This window comes from Lutra lutra, chromosome 1 (assembly GCF_902655055.1).
Source record: "Lutra lutra chromosome 1, mLutLut1.2, whole genome shotgun sequence".
NCBI classification, from domain to species: domain Eukaryota; kingdom Metazoa; phylum Chordata; class Mammalia; order Carnivora; family Mustelidae; genus Lutra; species Lutra lutra.
The window spans coordinates 73,494,806-73,522,077 of NC_062278.1; the positions used below are offsets into that span (position 1 = coordinate 73,494,806).

General features: G+C 37.6%; 1 protein-coding gene and 1 long non-coding RNA gene across 9 annotated transcripts in view; one reads left to right on the top strand and one right to left on the bottom strand.

Annotated features, from left to right (window-relative positions):
- The window catches only part of PLSCR4 (phospholipid scramblase 4), a 148,390-nt gene that overhangs the window by 36,467 nt on the left and 84,651 nt on the right, over positions 1-27,272 (bottom strand). For 3 of the 7 annotated variants that reach the window (XM_047727220.1, XM_047727163.1, XM_047727173.1), the window contains exons 1-2: positions 9,089-9,218; positions 8,581-8,629 (exon numbers count right to left, since the gene is read on the bottom strand). The exons of 1 other annotated variant lie outside the window; for it this stretch is intronic. The gene's annotated coding sequence lies outside the window, so the exon portion shown is untranslated. Of the gene's footprint in view, positions 1-8,580; positions 8,720-9,088; positions 9,219-27,272 lie in introns of those variants that run through there. 3 more of the 7 variants (XM_047727195.1, XM_047727206.1, XM_047727184.1) reach the window with 3 other exon arrangements.
- LOC125098418 (uncharacterized) overlaps positions 9,334-27,272 on the top strand; it is a 35,665-nt gene continuing 17,726 nt past the window's right edge. The window contains exons 1-2 of one of the 2 annotated variants that reach the window (XR_007126820.1): positions 9,334-9,464; positions 19,293-19,335. This is a non-coding gene — a long non-coding RNA (uncharacterized LOC125098418). The remainder of the gene's footprint in view (positions 9,465-19,292; positions 19,336-27,272) is intronic. The other variant, XR_007126822.1, reaches the window with a different exon arrangement.

Below are 27,272 nucleotides of genomic sequence, written 5' to 3' on the forward strand. Positions count from 1 at the left end.
ACAGGCAAGCAAATCATAAAAGACTCTTAACTATGGAGAACAAACTGAGGGTTGATGGATGGGAGGTAGGCAGGGAATGGGCTAAATGGGTGATGAGTATTAAGGAGGGCAATTGTGTTGAGCACTGTGTGTTATATGTAAGTGAAGAATCACTAAATTCTACTCCTGAAACCAATATTACACTGTATGTTAACGAAATAGAATTTAAATAAAAATTTGAAAAAAAAATTAAAAACAAACAAACAAATAAATAAATAAAACTTACTACAAAGCTACAGTAATCCAAATAGTGTGGTACTGGCCTATGTTAGACATGCACACCAGTGAAACAGAATTGGGTGCCAAGACTATTCAATGAGGAAGGAATAGTCTTTTCAACAAACTGCTGGGAAAACTGTGTACCTATATAGAAAGATCAGATTTGGATCCCTACAACATACCACACAAAATAATTAAGCCAAAATGGACCATAAACCTAAGTGTAAAGGTAACTAAGAAATTTTAGAAGAAAAATGGGAGCAAATCATCATCACTTTGAGTTAGGCAATGGTTTCACAGATATGACACCAACAGCACAGGCAACAGCAAAAAAGAAATAAGTAAACTGGACTTCATCAAAATTTTACAAGTTTATGGTTCAAAGAATACCATCAGGAAAATAAAAAAAAAAATCCACAGAATGAGATAAAATATTTGTATATCTGGTAAGGGACTTTTATCTAGAATATAGGGAGAACACTCAGAACTCAATTAATAAAGACAAATAACCCAACTAAAAATAGGATTTGGACACTTTTCCAGGGAAGATACATGAATGCCAATAAGGAAATAAGAAGATCCTCAACATCATTAGCCATCAAAGGCATGCAAATCAAAACTACCATCAACTTCTCACATCTACTACGATAGCTATAATAAAAAAGACAGACAATAACAAGTGTCAGTAAATACGGGGAGATACTGGAAAACCCTCATTCACTGATGGGGGAAATGCAAAATGGTGCAGTTGCTCCAGAAAACAGTCTGGCAGTTCCTTGAAAGATTAAACATAGAGTTTAATATGGTTAATACAATTAAACACATGATAGCAATTCTATTCATACTCAAGAGAAATAAAAACAAACATTTTCGCAAAATGTGTACATAGCAGCATTATTTGAAATAGCCCCAAAATGGAAAGAACCCAAATGTCCATAAACTGCTGAAGGAATAAACTTTGAAAAGTGGTATATCCTGACAATGGGATATTGTTCAGCCGTAAATGGTAATAAAATCTAATACATACAACTTGAATGAACCTTGAAAACATTAACCGAGTAAAAGAAGTCCATCACAAAACACCACATACTGTCTGATTCCTTTTACATGAACTGTTCAGAATAGCAAGTCTATAAAGACAGAAAGGAGATTAGTGGTTCCCAGGGGCTGGAGGAGTAGTGACAGGAATGAGGAGTGACTGCTATTGGGCATGAGTTTCTTTCTGGAATTATGAAAATCTTCTAATATTAGACTGTGGTGAGGGCTGCGAAACTCTGTGAGTACAGTAAAAAGCAATAAACTTCAGGTAAGTGAATTGTATGATATGTAAACTATATCTCAGTAAGGTCAATAAAAGAAAAAAAGCTGATTAATATCCCACAAGTAGATTTCAGAGCAAATAAAATGATCAGAGGGCCAGCATTTAAAAATAGGAGTCAAACCAACAAGATACAGTGATCCTAAACATCACTGCACCTGAAAGTATGGCTTCAAAATCCATGAAGCTAACACTGACAACACTGAAAGGAGAAACAGACAAGTCCCCAGTTATAGCAGGAGACTTGAACACTTATTTCCTTCTTCAGTAATCTATAGCACCAGTGGAGAGATAATCAGCAATGATACTGAAGAACTAAAACATCAACCAACAGCAATATTGATATAACACTCCACTCAACCACATCAGAATACCCGTTCTCTTCAACACATGGGAACTTCACCCAGACAGACTATATTCTGGGTCATAAAACAAACCTCTAAAAATTACAAAGAATTTTTTTTAAAAATTACAAGGTGGGGGCACCTAGGTGGCTCTGTGGGTTAAGCCTCTGCCTTCGGCTCAGGTCATGATGTCAGGGTCCTGGGATCAAGCCCCGCACTGGGCTCTCTGCTTAGCGGGGAACCTGCTTCTCCTTCTCCTTCTGCCTGCCTCTCTGCCTACTTGTGATCTCTTTCTGTCAAATAAATAAATAAAATCTTAAAAAAAAAAATTACAAGGCGGGCGCCTGGGTGGCTCAGTGGGTTAAGCCGCTGCCTTCGGCTCAGGTCATGATCTCAGGGTCCTGGGATCGAGTCCCACATCGGGCTCTCTGCTCAGCGGGGAGCCTGCTTCCCTCTCTCTCTCTCTCTCTCTCTCTGCCTGCCTCTCTGTCTACTTGTGATCTCTCTCTGTCAAATAAACAAATAAAATCTTAAAAAAAAAAAAAAATTACAAGGCACCTGGGTGGCTCAGTTGGTTAAGTGGTTGCCTTTGGCTCAGGTCATGATCTCAGGGTCCTGGGATCAAAACCCAGTGTGGGCTCTGTGCTCAGAAGGGAGTCTGCTTCTCCCTTACCCTTTGCCCCTTCCCCCCACTCTGCAGCGTGTGCTCGCTCACTCTCTCTCAAATAAATTAAATCTTAAAAAAAATTACAAAAGATTAAAATCAATCAAAGTGTGTTTTCTGACGAAACTATAATGTATCCGGAAATCACTAACTGAAGAGTAATGGGAAAATTTCCAACCGCCTAGAAATAAAAACAATACACTCCTAAATAATCCATACTAAAAAAAGACATCTCAAGGGAAATAAGAAAATATTTCGAACTGAATGATAACAATAGGTCATGAATGTGGTGAACTCCCAGAAGTATATATATTTTCCAAGGATTTTATAAACTGAAAGTTATTCATATAGCAATTTCCCCAAAGAACGACCTCATGTGTGGGTTTCAACTACAGTTAATACAACTTCCTCAGGTAGCTGAAATACTACTGATAACATATTTTATTATCTACTTGCAAACTGACTGATTTACATTTACATTTGGAGAACCACTTCACAATATTAACAATTTCCTTCTCCCCTTAAAAATGTGATTGTCCCATGGTAAATTTATCAAAGTCAATAGCTTTCTGGGATTTAGCTATTGCAATGATCATATATTAGATTATGTGTGGGGTCAATTCTTCTCACATTAATGAAATATTCTGTAAAAACACTGCATACATAGTTTAGGTTAAGGACTTTCCATATGCATCACAATGCAAACAGTATCCTGAATCCAGCAAAATCCGCCTCATCGTGCCTCAATAAAGTCATCACCTGTTTAAAAATATCTTATTATCCTTCCTTGGATAAAGGCCTAACACTGCCATCAGAAAGAAAAAAAAAATTAAGTAAAGGGATAAAATACATTTCTACCAGGAATATTTAATTATTCAAATATAGAAACATAGAATGCATATGCACATATTACAAACAACTAAGAAAATGATTCCAAAAATCTGGGACATAATCAAATTTGCATATCCTTTATTTTTTTTCTACTGGGAAACCTTTTCAAAACTTTTATGAGCACATAAACCTCCAACATTAAAACAGTAGAAAAACAACTGAGATAATAAAATTGAAATAAAATTAACACTTTCTACAATTGAATACAATAGTGGTGTTTTGAGCAGATTTTTTTAGCTGGATTGAGTTGCTAAGGGTATTTTTAAAGTAAATATTCTTAGATTATGACATTAAATAAAGTTTTTTTAACTTTTGCTAAAATGCTACTCAAAGTTACTTGACATAGTAGAAATTTTTTTTTTTTTAAGATTTTATTTATTTGTCAGAGAGAGAGGAGAGCGAGCGAGCACAGGCAGACAGAATGGCAGGCAGAGGCAGAGGGAGAAGCAGGCTCCCCGCCAAGCAAGGAGCCCGATGTGGGACTTGATCCCAGGACGCTGGGATTATGACCTGAGCCGAAGGCAGCTGCTTAACCCACTGAGCCACCCAGGCGTCCCGACATAGTAGAAATTTTTAAAAGATTATATGATATGCAATTTTCCTACAAAAATTTTCCAAATACTAAGTCATCATTTGATGTTAACATTTCCAAAATAAATGTAGAATTTCTCTGCCTTCTTAATCCAATATTAACAATATTTAAGAAGGTCAAATTTGCTATATATGTTATTAAATAATATGGTCCAGTGTGTTCTCGTGAATGTAAATATTATAAAATTTTCATCACTTTGAAACTGAAAAAACTATGCAAATATTTTTTTTTTAAGATTTTATTTATTTATTTGAGAGAGAGACAATGAGAGAGAGCATGAGCTAGGAGAAGGTCAGAGGGAGAAGCAGACTCCCCATGGAGCTGGGAGCCTGATGTGGGACTCGATCCCGGGATTCCGGGATCATGACCTGAGCCGAAGGCAGTCGTCCAACCAACTGAGCCACCCAGGCGTCCCATATGCAAATATTTTATAAAGAGAACTTTAGTCACATAGAACACATACAAATAAATAAAAATGTGCTAGATATACAAGCATGAAGGTTTGAGCAAACTGATTTCCAAAGTTCTTTCCCACACAAAAATCTGTAGCTTAGCAATCAAGTACAATATTCTTAAGGAGGAAGGAGGGGGTGATGCCTGTGTAGCTTAGAGGGTTAAGCATCTGCCTTTGGCTCAAGTCATGATCTCAGGGTCCTGGGGAGGAGCCCTGCATTGGGCTCTCTGCTCAGTGGGGAGTCGGCTTCTCTCTCTGTACTCTCCCTCTCTTTCTCTCAAATAAATAAATAAAATCTTTAAAAAGAAAAAAAGGAGGAATGAGCAGGTGTATAAAAGAAATTTGGAACCATTCCAAATATGCCATATAGCATATCAGACCAGGTGATGCTGACATTGCTAATTTAGTATCACACTCTGAGAACCAAAAAGCTAGGGGACTTCTTTCTCTAAGTATATGAGGCTTGAAACCACTTCCCAAGTGATTCTGATACATCCCTCACCACACTTCCACCCATCTATAACTACAGATCTATGCCCTCTCTTTCCCAAGTAAAAATCCATCTTCGAAAGGAATCATATCTTAATAAACTAAATTAAATCTTCAATTTACTAATGCAATACCTACCTAAATTTTTTCTCAAACCTCATTGGTAAACCTAATTAAATCTCTTCTGAAGTTCAAAAGAAATCCAAAATACGCTGTAAAATTTTTAAGTGATACATTCTCCTTCTTGTATAAGGAATATAATCTAATAGATTTTATAATCTGAACTGAAAAAGAATAAAAATAAAACTGACAACATACTCTCTTGTAATGTATCTGTAACTATTTAGTTCACCAAAGTTGAAATATTTTACACACACTGCCAAGTCTTTATAGACTTTAAGCCAAAATCTTGGCTCTTGTAAGTATGTATAATTGTGTTGATTAATTTTTTTGGGTTTCTTGGTTACTAGGGAACTGGATAGTTGAGTGGGCTCAGTATGAATGAATTAAAGTCCAATGACTGTGAAGAATTTAGTCACTTTCTGTTCCACACTGTGGCAACTTAATAGGTTGCTGTCACACAGCTAGAGTTAAGAAAACTATCCTACTCAAAAAGCTACTACAGAGGTACTTACTTCTTGTAGTCCAATTTTATTTTTCCTTTTAAGCATCTCTCATCCTGAAGTACTGTAAAGGTTAATTTTCATTTTAGTACACTGCGGCTGAAATACATAACGAACATGAACACTCCTGCATTTTTTTGTTTGTAAGAAAGTTAACAGACTGTGAAATCCCTCAGGCAAAAGTTTTCAGTTGTGTGTCTCTAAGAAACATCATAGCACTCAATATTAAGGAAGGAGATAAAGGAAGAGATTTTCAAAGGCAGAAGCTGAAAGAGGACATTAAAAAATAAAGTAAATAAAGAGAACAATATGGAAAGCTTTATGAAAGAAAAAATATTTTTTCTACATTGAATGACAACTAATATATCCAGAAAGGAATTATTCTATATAAATTACTATATACTTCCAGGATCTTTATTATTTATTATTTTATTATTTTTCCTATTATAATAACATCACTTTTTCCTTAGACACATATATATTATAGAAGAACATGGAAACATAATATAATTCAGTCTAGTTCTACATTATTATTTACAAAAATGTTGTTACTATATATATTCTATTTTTATATATACTGTTTCAGCTTGTTTTTTATGTTCCAACGAATATTAAAATTTGGACATATTTCCACTTTAGAACATTTAGAGCTATCAAATGTTTTAAACTATACATTTAACCACCTTTGGATGTACCATAAATTATGTAACCAAATCCCAACCAATGGTTATGAAACTGTTTCCAAGTTCTCTGTATTACCAACAATACTACTGTGAACATCTTTGACACAGATTTTTACTTGCATGCTTAAGAGAATGATAAATTCCAATAACTGAGTATTTGAAAAGTTTAATAGTTATCACCATAAAAAAGCTTTATCAATACATTTCCACTGAGAGTTTGTTAGACTGTATTTGTCTTATCACATTATCAACAATACTGAATATTATCAGACTTTTAAAATCAGTAACATACGCACAAACTCTTACTTTAATTGCACTTAGGATAATTAACCTGGCTACTGCTTCCCATTTGCATTTCTCTTGCTTTGAACTGACTCTTTATGTCCTCAAATTGACTGTTGATTTAAAAAATCTTGATTAGAGTTCTAGGCATACTAATATAATTAGCTCTTTTTCTGTTAACAATTCCCCTATTTGTATGTTTTCTGAATAAGAATTGTTAGTAAGAATCATGTCCCTAAATAGGCTGTAGGTTTTTTATCAACCTCATTACCCACATGCCATGTTCACAAATACTCATTTAGGTTTTCCTCTTTTACTTTTAGGTTTCAGACCTTTAGATTAAAATTAATAAGTCATCTAGACTACATTTGTGTGCTAAGAGTAAGAAAGTTCCAGTTCTATTATTAGTTTTCTCAAATAAATACCTGATTATTTAAGCATGATCAATTACATGTCATTTCTTCCCCACCACATGATTTGAAATGTTTATACAAGATGGGATTGGGAGGGAGACAAACCGTAAGAGACTCTTAATCTCAGGAAACCAACTGAGGGTTGCTGGGAAGTGGGGGAGAGGGATAGGGTGGTTGCGTGATGGACACTGGGAAGGGGATGTGCTATGGTGAGTGCTGTGAAATGTGTAAGACTGATGATTCACAAACCTGTACCCCTGGAGCAAATAACACATTGTATGTTAACAAAAATAATTTAAAAAAATAAAATGTATGTTTATAAAATGACAGCATTCCTTTATTCTTAAATCTATCTCTTCAATTTCATTGTCTTGTCTGTTCTATTCCTTATTCCATTGTCTTTTAATCACTATACCTTGATAATACCCTTTATTATGCAGTAAAACATACTACTGTTTTTCCACATGGCCTAAACAGTTGACTTAGAAACAAAAAAAATTCAATTAGGAATCTATTTAATTTATATATTCTCTTAAAGAATTATATCTTTACAAAAATATATTTTATTGCATTTTTACTTACACATTCATTGTATTTTCACCATCTAGTTTAACCTTTTTCTAAATACGTTTTCAATTTCGTGTTGTTTCAGGATAAATTAAATGTTTAATTTTGTTCTATTGTACTTTTTTATGTAACATCTATTGATATCTGTTAGATGCAACTGGGCACTTGACTGAATTCTTTTTCCAGGATATTTTTAATTGCTTCCTATAAACATTCAAGATACATAAACACATTATGTGTAAAAAGAGATAATTTCGTTTCTTTTTTTCCTAGTCAGAATGTTAATGTGTTCCCTTGCGTGATACCACTGCCCTATACAATTAACAACAACATCACAGAATGTCATGAGGGGCATTCTTGGCTTTTCCAATCTAATGGAAATGACGCTAGTATTTCAAAATTAACCAAGACCATGGAGTAAAATATTAAATTCATACTTTTTAAAAACATTTTTTAAAATTTTTATTTATTTGAGAGAGGGACAGATCACAAGTAGGCATAGAGGCAGGCAGAGAGAGAGAAAGGGAAGCAGGCTCCCTGCTGAGTAGAGAGCCCGATGCAGGGCTCGATCCCAGGACCCTAAGATCATGACCTGAGCTGAAGGCAGAGGCTTAACCCACTGAGCCACCCAGGCGCCCCAAATTCATACTCTTAAGTAGGTGGGAAATCAATCTTTTATATATGTGTAAATCAATCTTAATGCCTAATAGCCTCACCTGTACTCGTTTTAGTAGCTACATTTTAAATATATAGAATAAAGTATAGAATAAAGAACTCAACTGAACTGTAGATCCTAAGATAAGAATACCGGAAAATAAATGAAAGAAAAATCCAAGTCTTGAAACACAAACGTTTAATTTTTACAGAAACATCATAAGTACACCTCAGAATAAATTACACCTCCCCAGTTTGTCTGCATTTTTTGAATGAGAGCAGGGTTCTCTCCCGTAACCCCCGCACCCCCGCCCGCCAAATTCGTAAAGTAACCGCAAACACTCTTACCTGCGAATCCACCTGGAGGGAGTACCTGAGTGCAGCGCCGAGGGAATGCCTGCGAGAGATGCAATGGGAGTCGGATCAAGCAGGACCCGGCCTGCCGGACAGAGACTCTCGGGTGGGGAGGGCGGACCCCAGCAACCCGCTAGAAAGAAGACGGGGAGGGCTGGGAAGCGCAGCCAACTCTTCCAGAGCTCATTTTTGCTTTTGCAGAACGATCTTTCCAACAGCTTTCACTCCGGGGCCGCAGCCGCTCACGTCCAGGGGGCCCCGACCCCCAACCCAGGGCTGGAAAGAGGCTCTGTCTGTCCCGCTGCGTCTCCCTGCAGACGCGCGCCTGGAGCCCGGCAACTCCCGCACCACCTGAGGATGCACCGCGCGGCGCAGGGGGCGGACGAGCGCCAGCCCAGGACGCCACGCGCCCCCGCGTCCGTCAGCTCCGGCCTCCCCTCACCACCCAGGCGGCCTCCAGCCTCCCGGACCCCTTTCCTCGCCCGCCCCCGGCTCCACTCACCGCGGGCCCGATGCCCTCTCTGCACCCGCGACGCCAGGCCGGGAGTCTAACTTTCCCGGTAGAGCGGAGTAGAGAGGAGGGGTGGGGGAGGAGGGAAGGAAGAGGAGGCCTTTTCAAAGGGAAAACAAACGAGAGCCCCGAGGGGAGGGGGCGGTGCGGGGCTCAGGGGCGTGGTCCGGCTCGCCTGGACCCTCCCCCGGGGCGAGTGGCCGCGCGGGCCTCGGACCCCGCCCCCCGCGCTTGGCCCTAGGCCGCCGCGGGTCGGTTGTCCGGGAGGCGCGGGGCGCCACCTCTGTGGGCGTCCAAATGAGAAAGGACGGAGAGGAGGACACGGAGAGAAAAGTTGTCAGAGCTCTAGTGTGAGGTGAAGAGAAAGGTAAGGGCCTGTCGACGTTTGCCTCTAATCAGGGAGGCAGGTTCCACAGCCTGTGACAGAGATTACTGTGTGCGGAAAGGAAGAGAAGAAACCACTGTTTCGCAAGAGCCCGGTTAATTTGCATCCGCTCCCACCCCTCAGCCCCTTGGCTTGGAGAATTGGCCTTGGCAATGCAATGCTCCTGGAAACACTCAGGCGCGGGCCCAGGCATTCTGTTTGCTTTTCCACTGGGCTGGAGGAGGCCGATTTGATGTTGGAGGGAGGGAGTCCAGGAAAAAGAGAAAGGGAGAAGTGTTGCCTAGTTTTTTGACCTTGGTAGAAAACTGTCATTCGTTAATACCATTGTTGAGCACAAATGCTTTTTTTTTTTTCAAACTCTTGGGGTTCAGCTAGCGTGGTCCATGGGGAGAAGCACAGTCCACTGACTGGAGCTGGGGAGTCTAAAAAGGTCCCTGACGTTATAAAAAAAATCAGAGCTGGGCAGAAATAAATTAGATGAAGCTCTGAAGAGTACTTGGCAGTGCTCCACTATGGGAGAAGTTTGGATAGGGGAAGGCATATGGGAATGGAGTTCTGGAATTTTCCATTTTTCTTTGTATGTATGCTATTTGTTAGTATGCATGTAAGAATAGGTTTTAAAAATTCATATTGTATTTCTCAGTAATAATTGTATTACATACATACAGAAAGAAAGTTATATGGAAAGCATAAAAGAAGCTGGTGCCAAAACTGCAGCAAAATAATAATACTTTTTATTAGCTTTGTTCTGAATTCATGAATGATCAAGAGATTGAGCTTATGAATGCAAACATTCACAATGGCCACATGAAAGATGGCAAAAAAATTCAAAAGCAAAATATGTCTTGTGAAACATACTGCTTTGAGGGGGACAGGAAAAGACATTAATGGCAGTGCCTTTTATGCCCAAATCAGAAGTTTTGAGGGGAATAAAAATTATTCAAACCCATGTCTTTCTGAGATTCCTGATTTGATGACAGTTCTACTTGAATAATTCAAGGGATGACAAATTCATTATTTCTTTGTACTAGTCCTATTTTAGTTGCTTTGCTTCTTAGCTACATCTCTTTGTATTTTGTTTTTACTGGGTGTGCTTACATTACCACAGTCTGCTTAGAGTTAATACTGTATTTCTTCATATAAAATGAAAAGATTTGCAACAGGACTTTTTGGTTCCTCAGTACTATGTGCCATTGCTCTCATGCTTTACATGCATTCAAATTATAAACTACGTAGTAAAATAATGTTTTGATAAAGCAGTTGGTTGTCTTTTACAGATATTAAGAGAAGAAAAAAGGTAACTTTTATATTTACCCCCATATACATAATGGTTGCTCTTCATTTTTTCTTGTAGATACTTATCTCACTTCACTTCAGGCTGGAGAATTTCCTTTAGTATTTCTTATAGTCCAGAACAGCTACAGATAAATTCTCTTCGCTTTTTAAATCTAAAAATATTTTTATTTTATATGCATTTTAATGATAACTTCTTCACTGGATATAGAATTTTGGGTGCACAGATTTTTTTTTCTTTCCCTATAATTTTAACTTCTATTTTTATCTTATGGGATTCATATTATTGATTTTGAGATAAAATTTTTTAGCTTTGGTTTTCTGTGGTTAGTTTATGATGTGTGGTTTTCTTTGTATTTCTCCTACTTAGCGTCCTTTAAGTGTCATAGATATATGTACGTTGATCATGGTAAACATGTGGTAAACAGTGGTAAACATTCAGCCACTATTTTTAAATTACTTCCCAAGCCCATTCTTGCTCTTTCCTTTCCTTCTGTGAATACAATTAAATGTTTCTTAGACTACTTAATGTTGCCTCATAGATCACCAAGACTTTGCTTACTTTTTTCTAATTTTTTTCTCTTTAGGTTGAATAATCTCTTTGGATAGCTCTTCATAATATACTGGCCTTATTTCAATCTGCCGTTAGGCCCATTACCAATATTACACTTTCAATTCTAGTATTTCTGTTTGGTTCTTTTTCACAGCTTCTGTTTACCTGTTGATTTCGCATACCTGTTCATTCATGTTGACCATCATTTTCTTTACATTATTAAGCATATTTATAATACCTGCTTACTACCCTATTCCAATATGTGATTCACCTTGGGATCTGTTTCTGTAGGTTGTTTTTTTGTTTTGTTTTGTTTTGACAGAGTACAGACACCCACAATTTTCTGTTTCTTAGGGTATAGATTAATTTTGTACTGTCTATAAGATGTTAAGGATAATATATTACAGAGTTTCTGATTTTTGTCTTCTTCCTCTGACAAGAATTAATCATTCTCTGACATGTAGTTAAAGGCAAATCATCTTTAACTTCTGGAGCCTTTGGTTTATACTTTAAGACCCGTCGGTCAAATGCCTGAGGGTTTTACCAAGCCCTTCTATCCTTGGCAGTACTCATATTCCAAATTCTATTTCCTTGCCACGAACAGCAACTGAAATTTCTGTCTAGTCCTTTCAGCTGCTACTTGCTGCTGGCATCACTGGAGTTTCTCCAGCCCATCTGTAGTTCAATGGTCAGTCAAGGATTTTAGAGCTTTTTATAGGCAGATACTAGTGTTCTTCCCTCTGTGTCACCTACTCTCTCTTCTTACCCTCAATATGCTGCCTGAAATCTCTTCACTGACATCACAAATCAGTGGAACTAAAGTATTCTACTTGAGGTCTGGCTGGCCTGCACCTGAGGACTGGGGAATGTCTGCAGGGAAAAGGCTGTATAAACATGTGTCTCACTAAGTTATTATGATTCCCTTCTTTTGCTGGTCAAATCCCCTAGTTTTGGTCAGCTTTTGATAGCTCTCCAATATCTTCAAATAGTTGTGAGGCTTTTTTTTTTCCAGATTTATTATTCTTATCAATGGAAGAGTTATCCCAGTACAAGCTAACTTATCATTATTGACATTTTAATTCTCACAGACTCAACATTTTTTTTTTTAAAGATTTTATTTCTTTGACAGACAGAGATCACAAGTAGGCAGAGAGGCAGGCAGGGAGAGAGGAGGAAGCAGGCTTCCCACCGAGCAGAGAGCCCGATGCGGGGCTCGATCCCAGGACCCTGGGACCATACCTGAGCCGAGGGCAGAGGCTTTAACCCACTGAGCCACCCAGGCACCCCCAGACTCAACATTTTTAAGCCGTTCATTACTAGATAAACCAAACTGTTAGAAAGCTCTTTTTATTAAACAAAATCTATATCCAGAAGACAGTCTTTGTTTTTTCTTGAGTCTATAGTTTGTTCCAAAAGAGAATATATTTCTAACTTTAATAGCTTTTAAGTTTTCATAAGTTGCTATCCACTTTTCCTTAAATATTTTCTTCCTGAGATTGAACACCTTCTTTCTGCTATTTCTGTTTGTCATGATTACAGATTCCCTACATTGAGATAACCTTCCTTGGAGTTATTAATTGCTTTCTAACAATTGGTCTGATACTTATGTAACACAATGAATTATCAATAGGGCTCTATTAATGAGCCCAGTTACATTAGCTTTATTAGTATATTAACCATTTCTAGTATATTTGTGGTGATTAAACCCCAACATTAGTTACTCTGCAGTTAGTCTGTCTTTTCACTGATACTAGAGAAATTTTATTTATTAGTATTTAGTAGATAACCTCAGTTCTTTGGTAAGGTCTGTATAGAAGGGATAAGGGAAATGGAGCCCAAAGAATTTTAACAAAAAAGTAAACAAAGATAACAAGAAGTGAGAGTAGGCTGAAGCTGAGGGTGGAGGGAGATGAGTATGGGAGTGCAGCTCTTCCCAGCAACTAGAGTAATAGCTTCGTGGTTTTGCCAGCAAACATAAGGTGAACTGCCCAGTTTTCGACAATAACCCTTGCTACTCTCAAAATTTTTGGAGTTGAAGTATTCCATGGCTCTCACAGTCTTCATATATTATAATATTGACCCAGAAAATAAACTTTCCTTCCAACTAATGAGTGTATTTTCAACAATGGGAAATATTTCTATTTGCGTGCAGCATTAGATATGAACAGGATGCCAGCAACAGTATGCTTCAGGGTAAAGTTCTTCATTGTCAGCTTTCTCCTTATGGATGGACTTGACATAAATGTTGTCTTTCAAACTAATTTCTCTGGCACATTAACCAGGAAAAGTCAGTAAAAACAGAAATCCCTGTGATGAAATCGTTTCTCTCCAGACCACATGTAATGGAAGTTTTTGGAATTTTACTGGCTCACTTAGGGCTAATTTAGGGAGGTCTCACCCAGAAACCCATTTAAAAAAAAAGAATTTATTTACTTATTTAAGAGAGAGAAAAAGAGAGCAAGCGCAAAAGTGGAGAGGGAGAAGCAGATTCCTCACTGAGCAGTGAACAGGGAGTCCTATGCAGGGCTCTATCCCAGAACCCTGAGATCATGACCTGAGCTTAACCAAGTGAGCCACGCAGGTGCCCCATCATTTAATGACAATTAAAGAACACAATCTGGTTAGCCATTTATAGGTGATATCATCAAACCACCTCTTTAAAGCTATAGATATGGTGTCTATATAGGCAACTGAATTTTTATTTTAGAAACAAACTCATATTTTGCTTATATAATTTCATCTCCTTCATTAAACCCATTTGGCTCCTCAGCCTTGTGACTAAGATTAGATGTAGCTTATCAAGGTTAATTGAATTTGTATTCTGTTAGCCTATCATGTTAGATTTTTTTTAGATTTTGTTATTAAAATTTGACTTTTTATGTTTGTTCTTTTTATGTCTACATTCATATCATATATACAAATGCTGAGATAAAGAATCTGGTAGTCATTACTAGAAGCTAATCTCAGGATAACAGTAATCAGTAATCAATACTGAATTTCTGTAATTGTTCAATCGGCTAAAAATCCACTTGGACTGTCCTGTTATGTAATCACTTTTTTTTCCTTGCCCAAAGCAATTAAAATGAAAATTTCTGCTACATGTATTTAAAAACAATGTTCATCATGGTGTTCTCACGATCTCTTTACAGTAAAGAGCAGGAAAGGGAAATGTGTCCATTTTATGAGTTTTGACATTTGAGAACACAAAATGGTTAATGTGGTTCACCACTCCTTTTGCTAAGTGCTTGCATACCACTATTTTAAAAAAGTACTATAAATCTGCCTGAAATTGACATTGCAGTATATTATGGGTTGAATTAAATACCGTAAAAGATCACCTACTACCCTCACCCTTGGTACCGTGCATGTGATTGGTCTTATTTGGACACAGGGCCTTTACAGATGTAATTAAATTAGAATGAAACCATATTAAATTGGGGTGTTCCTAATCCAATGACTAGTGTCTTATAAGAACAGGGAAATTGGAACACAGAGGCAGACAAAGAGAAGTACCATGTGACAATGCAGGCAGATATTTGAGTGAGGTATGTATAAAGCCAAGGAGCACCAAAGATTACTAACAACTACCAGAAGCTAGGAGAGGGGCATAGAAATGATTCTTCCTGAGTCCGCAAGAACGAATCAACCTTAATCACATCTTTTCTTCAGATTTCTAGCCCCCAGAACTATGACAGAGTAGAATCCTGTTATCTAATGTGATCTAGCTGGTGGTAATTTGTTAAAGCAACCATAGAAAATTAAAATAGAATATGTGTGCATGTGTGTGTGGGGGGGGCGTGCTCATGTGTGATTTCTACAAGTCAATATTTTTTCTTTTTTTTTTCTCCTGGAAAATTGGATTTCCAGAATTGGAAGACTTTGCCATTAACTAGTTTTCTGGGTCTTCACATATTCTATGATGTTGAAAATATAATTTATAGTGGTTTCAAAGGTACATTTTCATGTTATTTTGTGCCCATGGATGGAGTTTATATGATTTTAAAAGCTTAAATTCATTTATACCATTTGGATCAAATTGCCTTTGATACACGAAGTAGAAAGTGAGTTGTATCTCCAAGAATATAGGAATAAAAAATTAAAAAAGAGTAACTGAGTGTTTGGGGAACACATAGAACCCTAATCAAAATGATTTCAATATCATCTCAAGGAGGCATAAATAGGTATGGTTGATCAAGAAGAAAAATTCTTTCTGAAGTAAAATTATACTAAAAAACATGGGGTGATTCTTTGCTAAAAAGATATCTTTGCTAAAAAGATATCTTTGCTAAAAAGATGTGTATATATGGACATATGTATATACATCATGCATAGATGTATGCATATACTAGATATGCTCATGTATGATTTATGAGCATGGAGAAAAAAATAGAAGAACAACACACTGTTATAAACTTGGGCTCTCTGGGAATGTGGAGTGGTGGAAAGATGGAAGGAATGAGAAAACTGTGGCTTAGAGACGATAAAGTAACTGGTCCAGCAGGTAATAGGATTGAGACCTGAATCAAAACCTATCTTGAGGGCGCCTGGGTGGCTCAGTTGGTTAACCAACAGCCTTTGGCTCAGGTCACGATCCTGGCGTCCCAGGATCAAGTCCCACATCAGGCTCCCTGCTCGGCAGGGAGTCAGCTTCTTCTGCTGACCTTTCTCCTCTCATGCTCTCTCTCTCTCATTTTCTCTCTCTCTCTCTCTCAAGTAAATAAATAAAATCTTTAAAAAAATCTATCTTGAATCTTAAGACTATTGTCATAGCTTTGTTCTAAATGTTATGACATTCACTTCAATGTAGAAAGGGACATTAGAATACCTTTTTTTAAAAAAGTGTGTTCTGTTCTTTAAATCTAATTTTATTATATTTTGTTATTTTACCTTTCATAGAACATATTAAATAATTTTTCTGTTCATTCATATAGGTATATTTAAAACTTACTCTTTTTTTTAATCTAACACTTATTATTATTATTATTTTTAAAGATTTTATTTATTTATTTGACAGAGAGAGATCACAAGTAGGCAGAGAGGCAGGCAGAGAGAGAGAGGGAAGCAGACTCCCTGCTGAGCAGAGAGCCCGATGCGGGTCTCGATCCCAGGACCCTGAGATCATGACCTGAGCGGAAGGCAGCGGCTTAACCCACTGAGCCACCCAGGCGCCCCAAATCTAACACTTTTTAAAAATGTTAGGTCCACTTCAGACTGATTCTTATGTATATGTGTGTCTATGAAAGGTATAAAGATATTTTTTAATGAAAGTATATTTCTTAGAAACTATCAACTAGGTCATGTGATCATCATATATTTGTGCATGTTTGCAAAATTCCAAAATGCCCAAAGCACTTCAATAAAAATTTAAAGAACTAGGAAACTTTAGAGGTCAGCACTCCCAAAAGCAAAAAGGAGAGAAGGAAATACTTCTTAAGCTCGGAAAAATATTTAACTATATGTGGATGACAATGATATTTCAAATTCAGTTTTTTACACATGGCAGTCCCAAATGCCACAATTTCACAATTATTATGACATAAGGGTTTCGGACTCAATGAAATGAGTGTTTATGTTGTGACTAAAGACTGAAGTATTGGCCTTTGTCCTTAAATGTAGACAGATAATTCATTAACTTATTAAGAGAGCATCTTTTTGTATAGTATTTATAAGCAAGGTGAATTATTTACTGATTTAAAAGTTTTTGGCTGAATCAGAGCTACTGATATTTTATAAATATATTCAGAAATGTGAATTCTTAGGGTAAGCTGCATACCTCTTTTGAGAAATAAGACTTTTTTTTTTTTAAGAGCAGTTTTAGGTTTAGAACAAAATTGAGAGGGAGGTACAGATATTCCTTGTATTTTCTCTGAAGCCACACATGCGTAGGTTTCCCACTTTTTTTTTTTTTAAAGATTTTATTTATTTATTTGACAGAGAGAGATCACAAGTAGACGGAGAGGCAGGCAGAGAGAGAGAGAGAGAGAGGGAAGCAGGCTCCCTGCTGAGCAGAGAGCCCGATGCGGTACTCGATCCCAGGACCCTGAGATCATGACCTGAGCCGAAGGCAGCGGCTTAAACCACTGAGCCACCCAGGCGCCCAGGTTTCCCACTTTCAATATCACTCACCAGAATGGTACTTTTTTTTTTTTTTTTTTTTTTTTTTTTTACCAAGGATGAACCTACACTTGCACATTATAATATCCCAGATTCATGGGTTACTTTAGGGTCACTCGTGGTGTACACTGTTGAGTTTGGATAAATGTATATTGACATGTGTCTATCATTATGATATATTTTTACTGCCCTAAAAATCCTCTCTACTATGTTTATTCTTATCCCCCTTTGCCCCGTACCCTGTCCTAGGCAACTACTCATGTTTTTACTGTCCCCCATAGTTTTTCCTTTTCTAGAATGTTACAGAGTTAAAATCATGTAGTATGTCGCTTTTTCAGATTGGCTTCTGTCACTTACTAGTAGGCATTCAGGATTCCTCCATGTCTTTTTATGGCTTGACAACTCTTTTCTTTTCATCATCGAATAATTTCATTGTCTCGATGCATCACAGTTTGTTTATTTACCTACTGAAGAGCATCTTGGTTGCTTCCAAGTTTTGGCAATTCTGAATAAAACTGCTATTAACATCCAGGTGCAGGTTGTTGTAAGTACATAATTTTTTGACTCATTTGTGCAAATACCAAGGAGCCCATGTCCTGGGTTCTAAGACTATGTCTAGTTTCATAAGAAACCAACAAACTGTCTTCTGAAGTGTCTGTACTTGTTTCCATCCCCATCAACAATGTATGACAGTTCTTGTTGCTCTTCATCTTTGCCAAGAATTTGCTGTTTGTTTAAAAAAAGCGGGGGGGGGGGGGGGCGCCTGGGTGGCTCAGTGGGTTAAGCCTCTGCTTTCAGCTCAGGTCATGATCTCAGGGTCCTGGGATCGAGCCCCGCATCAGGCTCTCTGCTCAGCAGGGAGCCTGCTTCCCCTCTTCTCTCTGCCTGTAGCTCTGCCTACTTGTGATCTCTGTCTGTCAAATAAATAGATAAAATCTTTAAAAAAAAAATTTTGTTGTTTGTGTCCTGGGTTTTGGCCATTCCAGAATGTGGTGGTATCTTATTGTTTTAATTTGCATTTCTCTGATGGCATATGATGTGGAACATCTTTTCATGTGCTTATTTGCCATCTGTCTTTCTTTTTTAGGTGAGGTGTCTGTTACCGTCTGTGGCGCATTTTAAAATTCGGTTATTTTTTATATTGTTGAATTTTAAGAGTTCTTTGTATACTTTACATAACAATTCTTTATCAAAAGTCTTTTTCAAGTATTTTCTCCCCATATTTTGCTTGCCTTCTCATTCTCTTAACAATGTCTTTCACAGAGCAGAAGTTTTTAATTTAAGGAAACTTGGCTTATCAACAATTTCTTCATGGAATGTTTTTGATCTTGTATCTAGAAGGACATCACCATACCCTAAGTCATCTAGGTTTCTCCCTAGGTTTTATTCAAGGAGTTTTATATTCTTTTCCATTTATATTTAGGTCTGTGATTCCTGCTTAACATAAAACAAATTATCAGCATTGAAATTCTCACAGTGATATTATATCCTGCAGATTTCTTTTGTGATTATGGTCTATGGTGTGAATATGTGATGTTTTAAATTTGATATATATTTCAACCAGCTGTATTCTGAAATGTTATCATGGTTATACATAGCAATGCACATGATACAATTATAAAAGATGCCATAATTTCAACTGACTCTGCAGGGTGTTTTGCAAGAAGGTAGAATCTAGAATCAGAAAACTAAAAACGTGGCATAAGTTTTGAAGTTGAATTTATACGGTGAAGAAAATAAGCCCATATTTGTACATAATTTGGAAAGCTAATAAATTCAGCCTTTAGCGCTCTAATGAAACAAAAGAAGCACACATCAAATTGTTACTGTGTTATCATTTCATTCAACAGATATCTATCCTGAACAATCTGTATGGGTTCCTTGGGAATCAAGGTAAGGGACAAATAGTGGAATAACCCTTCCATTTGAAAGCATCAAACTTAAATTTAAAAAAGAAACATTTTTTGAATGTTTAAAGGATTTTATTTATATTTATTTGACACAGAGAGAGATCACAAGTAGGCAGAGAGGCGGGCGGGGGGGGGGGGTGGGGGAAGCAGGCTCCCTGCTGAGCAGAGAGCCCGATGCAGGGCTCAATCCCAGGACCCTGAGATCATGACCTGAGCCGAAGGCAGAGGCTTAACCCTCTGAGCCACCCAGGCACCCCCATTTTTTGAATGTTTTTAAAAAAAGGAATAACAAAACCGATTCAGAAATGTGATCTCTGTCTTACACTTAGGAAAGCACGGGCAAAAGAGACTCTGGGTTGGGTACAGGTGATAAAAATTTGCCTTGTGATCCCAATAATGCAATCATTACTGCCTGCTTCCTAACTAGCCACCACTTGCTCCCACCACACCTCTATTGTGGGATGCTATTCACTCTCATTATCAGTTCCTAGTTTCACATCTCTTCCATATTAATACTTTTCCACCTCTCTACAAAGCTTCAGGGATTAGGTAAATATACCATATCTACAAATAAAAAGAAAAAAATAAAAGAGAAATCCTTGACCTGTAAAAGAAAAAAAATTAAAGAATTGAGATTACTGTTATCTTTCATTTTCTAACAATACCTCAATCCTACTACACTTTCTGGTAGAGAAGGGCAGAAGAAGGACAAGGAACTGAGAAGCGATGTGACTCAAGGTAGCCTAAATAATGTTTGTCCAGGAGTATATAGTTGCTAAGTGTCTACAGTGGCAAAGAGTATATAGTTGCAAAGTGTTTCAATATAAATGAAAATCTACAATACAATTTGAAGAAGCAAGTCTTATTAAGTTAGTACATTGATGTGTTCATTGGATTGCATATGAAAAACTTTGGAAAGAGTAGTCTATTATATTACAGTGGAGTGGAGATAAAACATGCATGTTAGGCCAAAGAATTAAGATTTTTTAATGCATGAGAAGTAGGTTGAACAACACCACAGAAGGAGGAACACTATAGCCTCATAAATGTAGAGCCAAAAGACTTCGTGACTTTCAGTTTAATTCGTACAGAGTGTACCTGTCAGATGTACCAGAAGATGAAAACAAGTTTTAGTGGAAGTTTTAGTGGAAAGAATATGCAGAATATGCAGCTGGGCTGCAGAACATCTGTGCTGATTCTCTCATTAATTTGGAAAAAGTCTGAGCAGAGCCAAGTGTAGTGCTTGACACATAAATAGCACTAAATTATTTGCAGAACAAAGGAATGAATCCAAGTAAGGAAGTAAGGAGGGTCACCCATTGCTAAAATGTCTCAGTTTCTTGCTTGGGGAAGAGTTTATGAAATAAGCCACCAAGTTATATTAATTCAAACTGTAAATTATTCAAGCTAAAAAGAACAGAATCTGAATTGCATCAGTTAAAAATGCTTTTTCCTGCTTTAAATTTCATTTACTATCTTGACAATACATTTTTAAAAATTACAACAAATTACATTATTATAGTTTGGGGGGGCACCAAAAAAAAAGGGATACAGGTATTTAAGTTTCAGTTTGATCTATGACAAACCATTAAATCTTTGTCCTTATTATTAACATATTAATTTCAACCCTCCTATATCAAAGCATCTTTCGATGATTTAAAGAGGTAAGAGTGCAAGTCCATCAGTACAGTTTCTTTACTTCTGAATCTCTAAGAATCAGTACAGTCCCAGCACAGTAGCCAGTTAATAAGTACTTGCTGAACATTTCACAGTTTAATAGCAATTCAAATGAGACTTTCTAGCAACACTGAGAACACTTCTCTTTTAGCTCTTCCTAGCTTCCTGGTTTGATTAATTCTTTGTTTTACTTTTTCAGATTACCTGGCCATCATTTCTGAGCTGATAGGATAAAACATGTCTGCCAAATTTGCAAAACAATATTTTCTCCCAGTGGGACAGTACATTAAAACATTCCTTGCTATATACTTTGGATATGTTCCTCTCCTAGGCTGTTTGGAAACAGTGTATCTGTCCACCTATAAGAAAATGAAAGAATTCTCTACCTTTTTAATCAAAGAGTTCTCTATCTCCTAGGAAACAAAAACAAAAATGAAAGGTTTGCAGATAACCATAAATTTTTTTTTTTTTTTTAAGATTTTATTTATTTATTTGACAGAGAGAGATCACAAGTAGACGGAGAGGCAGGCAGAGAGAGAGAGAGAGGGAAGCAGGCTCCCTGCCGAGCAGAGAGCCCGATGCGGGACTCGATCCCAGGACCCCGAGATCATGACCTGAGCCGAAGGCAGCGGCTTAACCCACTGAGCCACCCAGGCGCCCAAATAACCATAAATTTTTGACTCATTGAATAGTACCAAGAGAAATTTCAGCCAATGGAACAGTAGGACACAGTGAAGAGAGAGGTAAGAGAAAATGAGATTAATTCTGAGGTATGAATAATTAGGATGTGTCAATTAAACACAATGATAGAACAACTAAAAGGCAGTTATGCTAAAAGAACATTTTGGTAAAAGAAGTAAAATTTGTTATGACCCCACTTGTTGAATTCTAAAAAAAAATCTTAAGAACTTAGTGAACAAATTTTGATTGCTCTATTTTAGGACAGATCCAGAGAACTGGAATATCCTGTACAAAAACAACTAACCAAACAAGTATGACGTACAAAAGCAATGCTTCAGGCAGGGAACCACTAACCGTGATCTAAACCACTCTGATGTCTAGGGACACAGAACCACTAAACCACTCTGATGTCTAGGGAAATGTTGGTAAGTCATGAAGATGGTCAGAAACACAGTCACAGCGGGCCTTGAAGGAAGTAAGGTGAGTGGCCCCTGCGTGTCAACCCAAGAAAAATGAACACCATCATCCTAGAATGAACACATGGTGATTTTTTTTATTGTTTTCATTAAGGGAAATATTTGGATTCACAATACTTATGTTTACTTTATGACGAACAAATTGCTGGACATTAATAGGCAGAATCTAAATTATGTGAAGATACCCTTTATGAATATAAATCTTTATCTCCCTCAGGGATAGATCAGGAGACATTACGGTAACAAAACTGAGTGATGCAAACACTGCTTCTTCTTAATTTGGATGTAGAGAATTAGGTACCAAGTTAAAGAGAAGGGTTTATAGAAATTAAAAAAGAAAATATGTCTCAGTCAGGTTGAATCTTCTAGTACATGAAGTGCATATCAAAAATCTAGAACAAAAACCAGAAGAAATATGTGAAAAACTAATCAAAAAGCAATAAAAATTTGGCCTCAGTTCTGAAAGGGGGAAAATAAGGGACCAAAAGAAGTTTTTAAGAAAATCTCACAAAATCAACACTTTGAAGATTTTACTTTTTATGTAAAAAAGATAAAAATTTCATTAATTTTGGGTCTACTTTTCTACAGAAAAACTTACATGTTTCCTATTTAAAAGGTAGGTAGAGATGATGAAACATTTTCATGAACATCTGCAAAAGCTGTTAACACTTAGGGAGTAAACTGTAGGCGTTTATCTCTGGATGAAGGAATCTGGGAAATACCGCAGTTCTTACACTCGGTGTTGAAAAGCATGAAGGTGAGACTCCTACTAAACCAATGCAATTACATATATTTTGCTTTTAACACTGAAACTGCAGACCTTTACTTTTTTTTTTTTGTCCTCTGGTCAAAAGAATGACAATTCAGGGGCGCCTGGGTGTCTCAGTGGGTTACAGCCTCTGCTTTGGCTCAGGTCATGATCCCAGGGTCCTGGGATCGAGCCCCACATCGGGCTCTCTGCTCAGCAGGGAGCCTGCTTCCTCCTCTCTCTCTCTCTCTGCCTGCCTCTCTGCCTACTTGTGATCTCTGTCTGTCGAATAAATAAATAAAATCTTAAAAAAAAAAAAACCATAATCTGGTTTTCTTTTCTACCTTGGGCACTTAAGCCTACACATCTGCTTTCATTACTCTGCTGCTGGGCTTATGGCAATGCAGGGAGGGGGGTCGGCAGTGTCACAGCCTTCCATGAACATTAGAAAAGCACTCATTTTGGCCCATGCCAATCATAGTGGTAGCCATTGGAGTTAGCACCCTCAACAAGTCCCTACCTGGGAGTTGTTCCCAAAACAACTTGGTTTTGCTATGATAAACAAAATGTACTGGTAAGAAGAACGGCAGCCCTTCGAACACAACTACAATGTGCTGAGACCTTAAGGGAGTCTAATTATCCTGACTTGAAGTAACTAGCAAACTAAGAGCATCACCCCGTCTTCCTTCTCCCCATCTTTGTTTAAGAAACATTAACTGACTTTGAAGCATTTCTGTTTAAAAAGTCAGCCACTCATCTTACCCCCAAATCAGAAAAATTGTTCTCTTCCCCAACTGAGGTTGAAATAAATATCATTACAGTTTATAAAAAACCAATTTTACTTCTTTATAAGCAAAATACCAGTTGCTACTATTTTGTTTTATATATCTGTAATATAATTGCTGACCCCATTTCTTGTCAAAAGTCTTTCAGCAATAAAACAGTTGGGCAAAAATCACATGAAGGAATGAAAAGGAATAAATGAAAAGCCTCTCATACTAAGTTTTTAAAAAGCAATAATAATCACAAGGCCTTTAAAAAAAAAGTTTTATTTATTTAGTGGAGAGAGAGAGAGAGCACAAGCAGAGGGAGTGGCAGAAGGAGAGAGAGAAGGAGGCTCCCCATTGATGAGGGAGCCCAACTTTGCAGGACTCGATCCCAGGATTCCAGGATCAGACCCTGAGCCAAAGGCAGATGCTTAAACAACTGAGCCACCTAGGTGCCCCCACACAGATCTTTACAAACTCCTTTTGTATACTTTATCTTCTTTTATTTTATTTTATTTTTTATTTTTTTTAAAGATTTTATTTATTTATTTGACAGAGAGAAATCACAAGTAGGCAGAGAGGCAAGCAGAGAGAGAGAGGAGGAAGCAGGCTCCCCGCCAAGCAGAGAGCCCGATACGGGGCTCGATCCCAGGACCCTGGGATCATGACCTGAGCCAAAGGCAGAGGCTTTAACCCACTGAGCCACCCAGGCGCCCCATATACTCTATCTTCAATATTTATCAAGCTCAATATAAATATGAGAAAACAAATTGAGCGGTAAAAAAGTAATTTTATGAGTTTATTGTATATCATTGAATGAGTTCACGAATCTTGTTGTAGGGATTCAGTCCAAATACTCTGACTTCAAGTCCAGTGCCCTTTTTACTATATCATGTGACATCCATTTAGAAACAAACAAACTAAACCCAATTTGTAAGCCACCAACATTTATGCAAAATAAGCAAAAATCTAAATGATTCGGTAGACTCTGTGCTCAGTATGATTCAGTCATCTCAAGTGGGTGGATGGGAATTTAATCTACATTAGCAGATGTCCAGTGTCCAAGCAAGGAAGGTCACACAGAGTTTTACTGTTTTCTGCAATGCGAGGAACACATCTGAAATATCATTTAGTGCCTGGGGCCTCGTGTCAAATAGAGTTGCAGAACTGAAGGTGTCTTAAAGAAGAGTGAGAGTTCAGCTGGTTATAGCTTCATTTGAAAAGCAACTAAAACTGGAAATATTTAGTCCAGAAAAATAAGGATTTAGGAAGAGGGAAGTGTGGGCTGGTAGTTTTGAAGTATTTGAACGATGTAAAAGTAATTTTGCATCTCAGTGTGTTAGAGCTAAAAACAAGGAATAGGGGGACAAACGATTTTCATTTAATGTATCACTTTCTAGTCATTACAGCTCTCCAGAAGCTTGAACACTTTACAAAGGGAACCTGGCCAGCACATTGTACAGAAGATTCCAGACTGCATGGCTCCTACCCAGCCCCAAGCAGTTTAACCCAAGAAGGAAAGACTAGAGTGGTTCACTTTTTAGTGCAAGAGTGCATATCCAACACTTTGAACATGGAAAGTGTTTGTCTACAAATACTTATAATGATGATTATAATAATGCTGTTGCTGATGATAAAGATGATAGTATATTACACCAATCATGTTTTTTCACATTTGAGAAGCTGAGTATAGCACGTTTACTCTCTTGCTCTTTATCATTTTTTTTTTCCCCCAAAGTAATACCCTTCCAGGTTCAGGAGACAGACTGAAAAGCAGAGGCTCAGCTAATGTGCTCAATTTAGAACTGCATCTCCAAGACAGAGTGCCCTTGAGCTAAACATGTAATTCTTGGCCTGCAGCATCCTGGCAGAGATTAGAGCAGACAGCTGTGCCTGCACACTGCTCTCTGTTGAAAGCTGTGTGATGCTCGCCGAAACAAGTCTTGAACTGCTCTGCTTCCCTGTCTCAACAGGTTAAGTGGAACTGAGGATTTTTTTTTAAAAGATTTTATTTATTTATTTGACAGAGATCACAAGTAGGCAGAGAGGCAGGCAGAGAGAGAGGTGGAGGCAGACTCCCTGCTGAGCAGAGAGCCCGCTGTGGGGCTCGATCCCAGGACCCCGGGATCATGACCCGAGCCGAAGGCAGAGGCCCAACCCACTGAGCCACCCAGGTGCCCCAGAACTGAGGATTTTGTAATACAGCTTTAGGTCTTTGCAAATGCTGGGTGTCCTTTAAGTTAGATTAGCTTTGTAAATAGGGACATACCAGTAATGCTTCCCACACTGGCTTGTTTGGAGGAATCATATGCATAAAGGATTTAGCATAATCTATAACAAATAATAAGAGCTTAAAAGATATTAGTTGTTTTAATTATATTCATACTCATTTCAAGCAAGAATGATTCCACAGTTGTAGATAGTTCTGTGAAGAGTCCAACTACAGTCCTGTTGTACTGCTCAGACTTTCTGTCTGTTGCTTACAATAAAGTATGGTTTGGTGAACAATATCATCTGTTACACAAAAGTCATTGTAAGAAATCAAATAAATACTTATAATAAATTGTATGTATTGGGACATAGATATAACTTCATGTTAACTTGTCACTTTTTAAATTTTATTATTTTCCGTGAAATATGGGAAGATGAGAATGAAGAGGCAATGTGGAATTGGACCAAGATGAATCTAGTTTTGGATTCCGAAGCAGGAGATTCTGGGAGGGTGATGACTGGCAAAGAGCTCTCTTCCCTCTACCACCAAATCCTCTGGGTCTATTCCTCCTGAGTCCAGCGGATGCTAATGTCTGCGGATGTCTGTGTGCCAGTGAGGCACTGTGTTCCATGGTGGCCACGGTGTGGACCGCTAACGCACAATCATAACTCTTGCACTGCATGAGTCCCTGAAGCGGGGTTCATTTAGTAAAGCCACGAAGAAACTGAATCATGCACAGATCCCTCCTGCTTCGTGTGGAGGAAAATAGGAAGAGAATGGGTCATCAAGAGGTTTACTTGAGGTGCTTCAGGAAAGAGAGGTTGACCTGCTTGCTTGTATTCTAGCAGTCTTCTCAGAGTAGAAGCCATAGACCTCACATGACCCGTATGATCCAGCAACTGTGTTCTCATCTCCCATTCCTCTCTCTCACTTGCTTTCACTCCAGTCACGCTAGCCTCTTTCTGACCCTTAAATGTCAGAGTCACACTCCTGCTCCAGGATCTTTGCAATTATTATACTCTCTGTCTTTCTCCAATACTATGCAATATACTTATTTTAAATTATTGTATTTATGAATGCATTTATTACATTTATTTTCTGCCTCTCCCAAGCCATATTATCTTTATCAATCCTAGGGAAAGAAAGAGTTTTAAAAAAATGAAATTCCATGCACAATAGAGACAACTTTGGAATTTAAGGATAAACTTAACAAGAAATGGATGGAGCCTTCATGAAGAAGACTCAATCTTCTTCAGTGACTTATCACTGAAGTTGTAATTTCAGTGGTTGTTATAAAATAAAGGAAATGAGTAAACAATGCTTTTGAGTGGAAACACTCAAGATTTTAAAAATCAATAC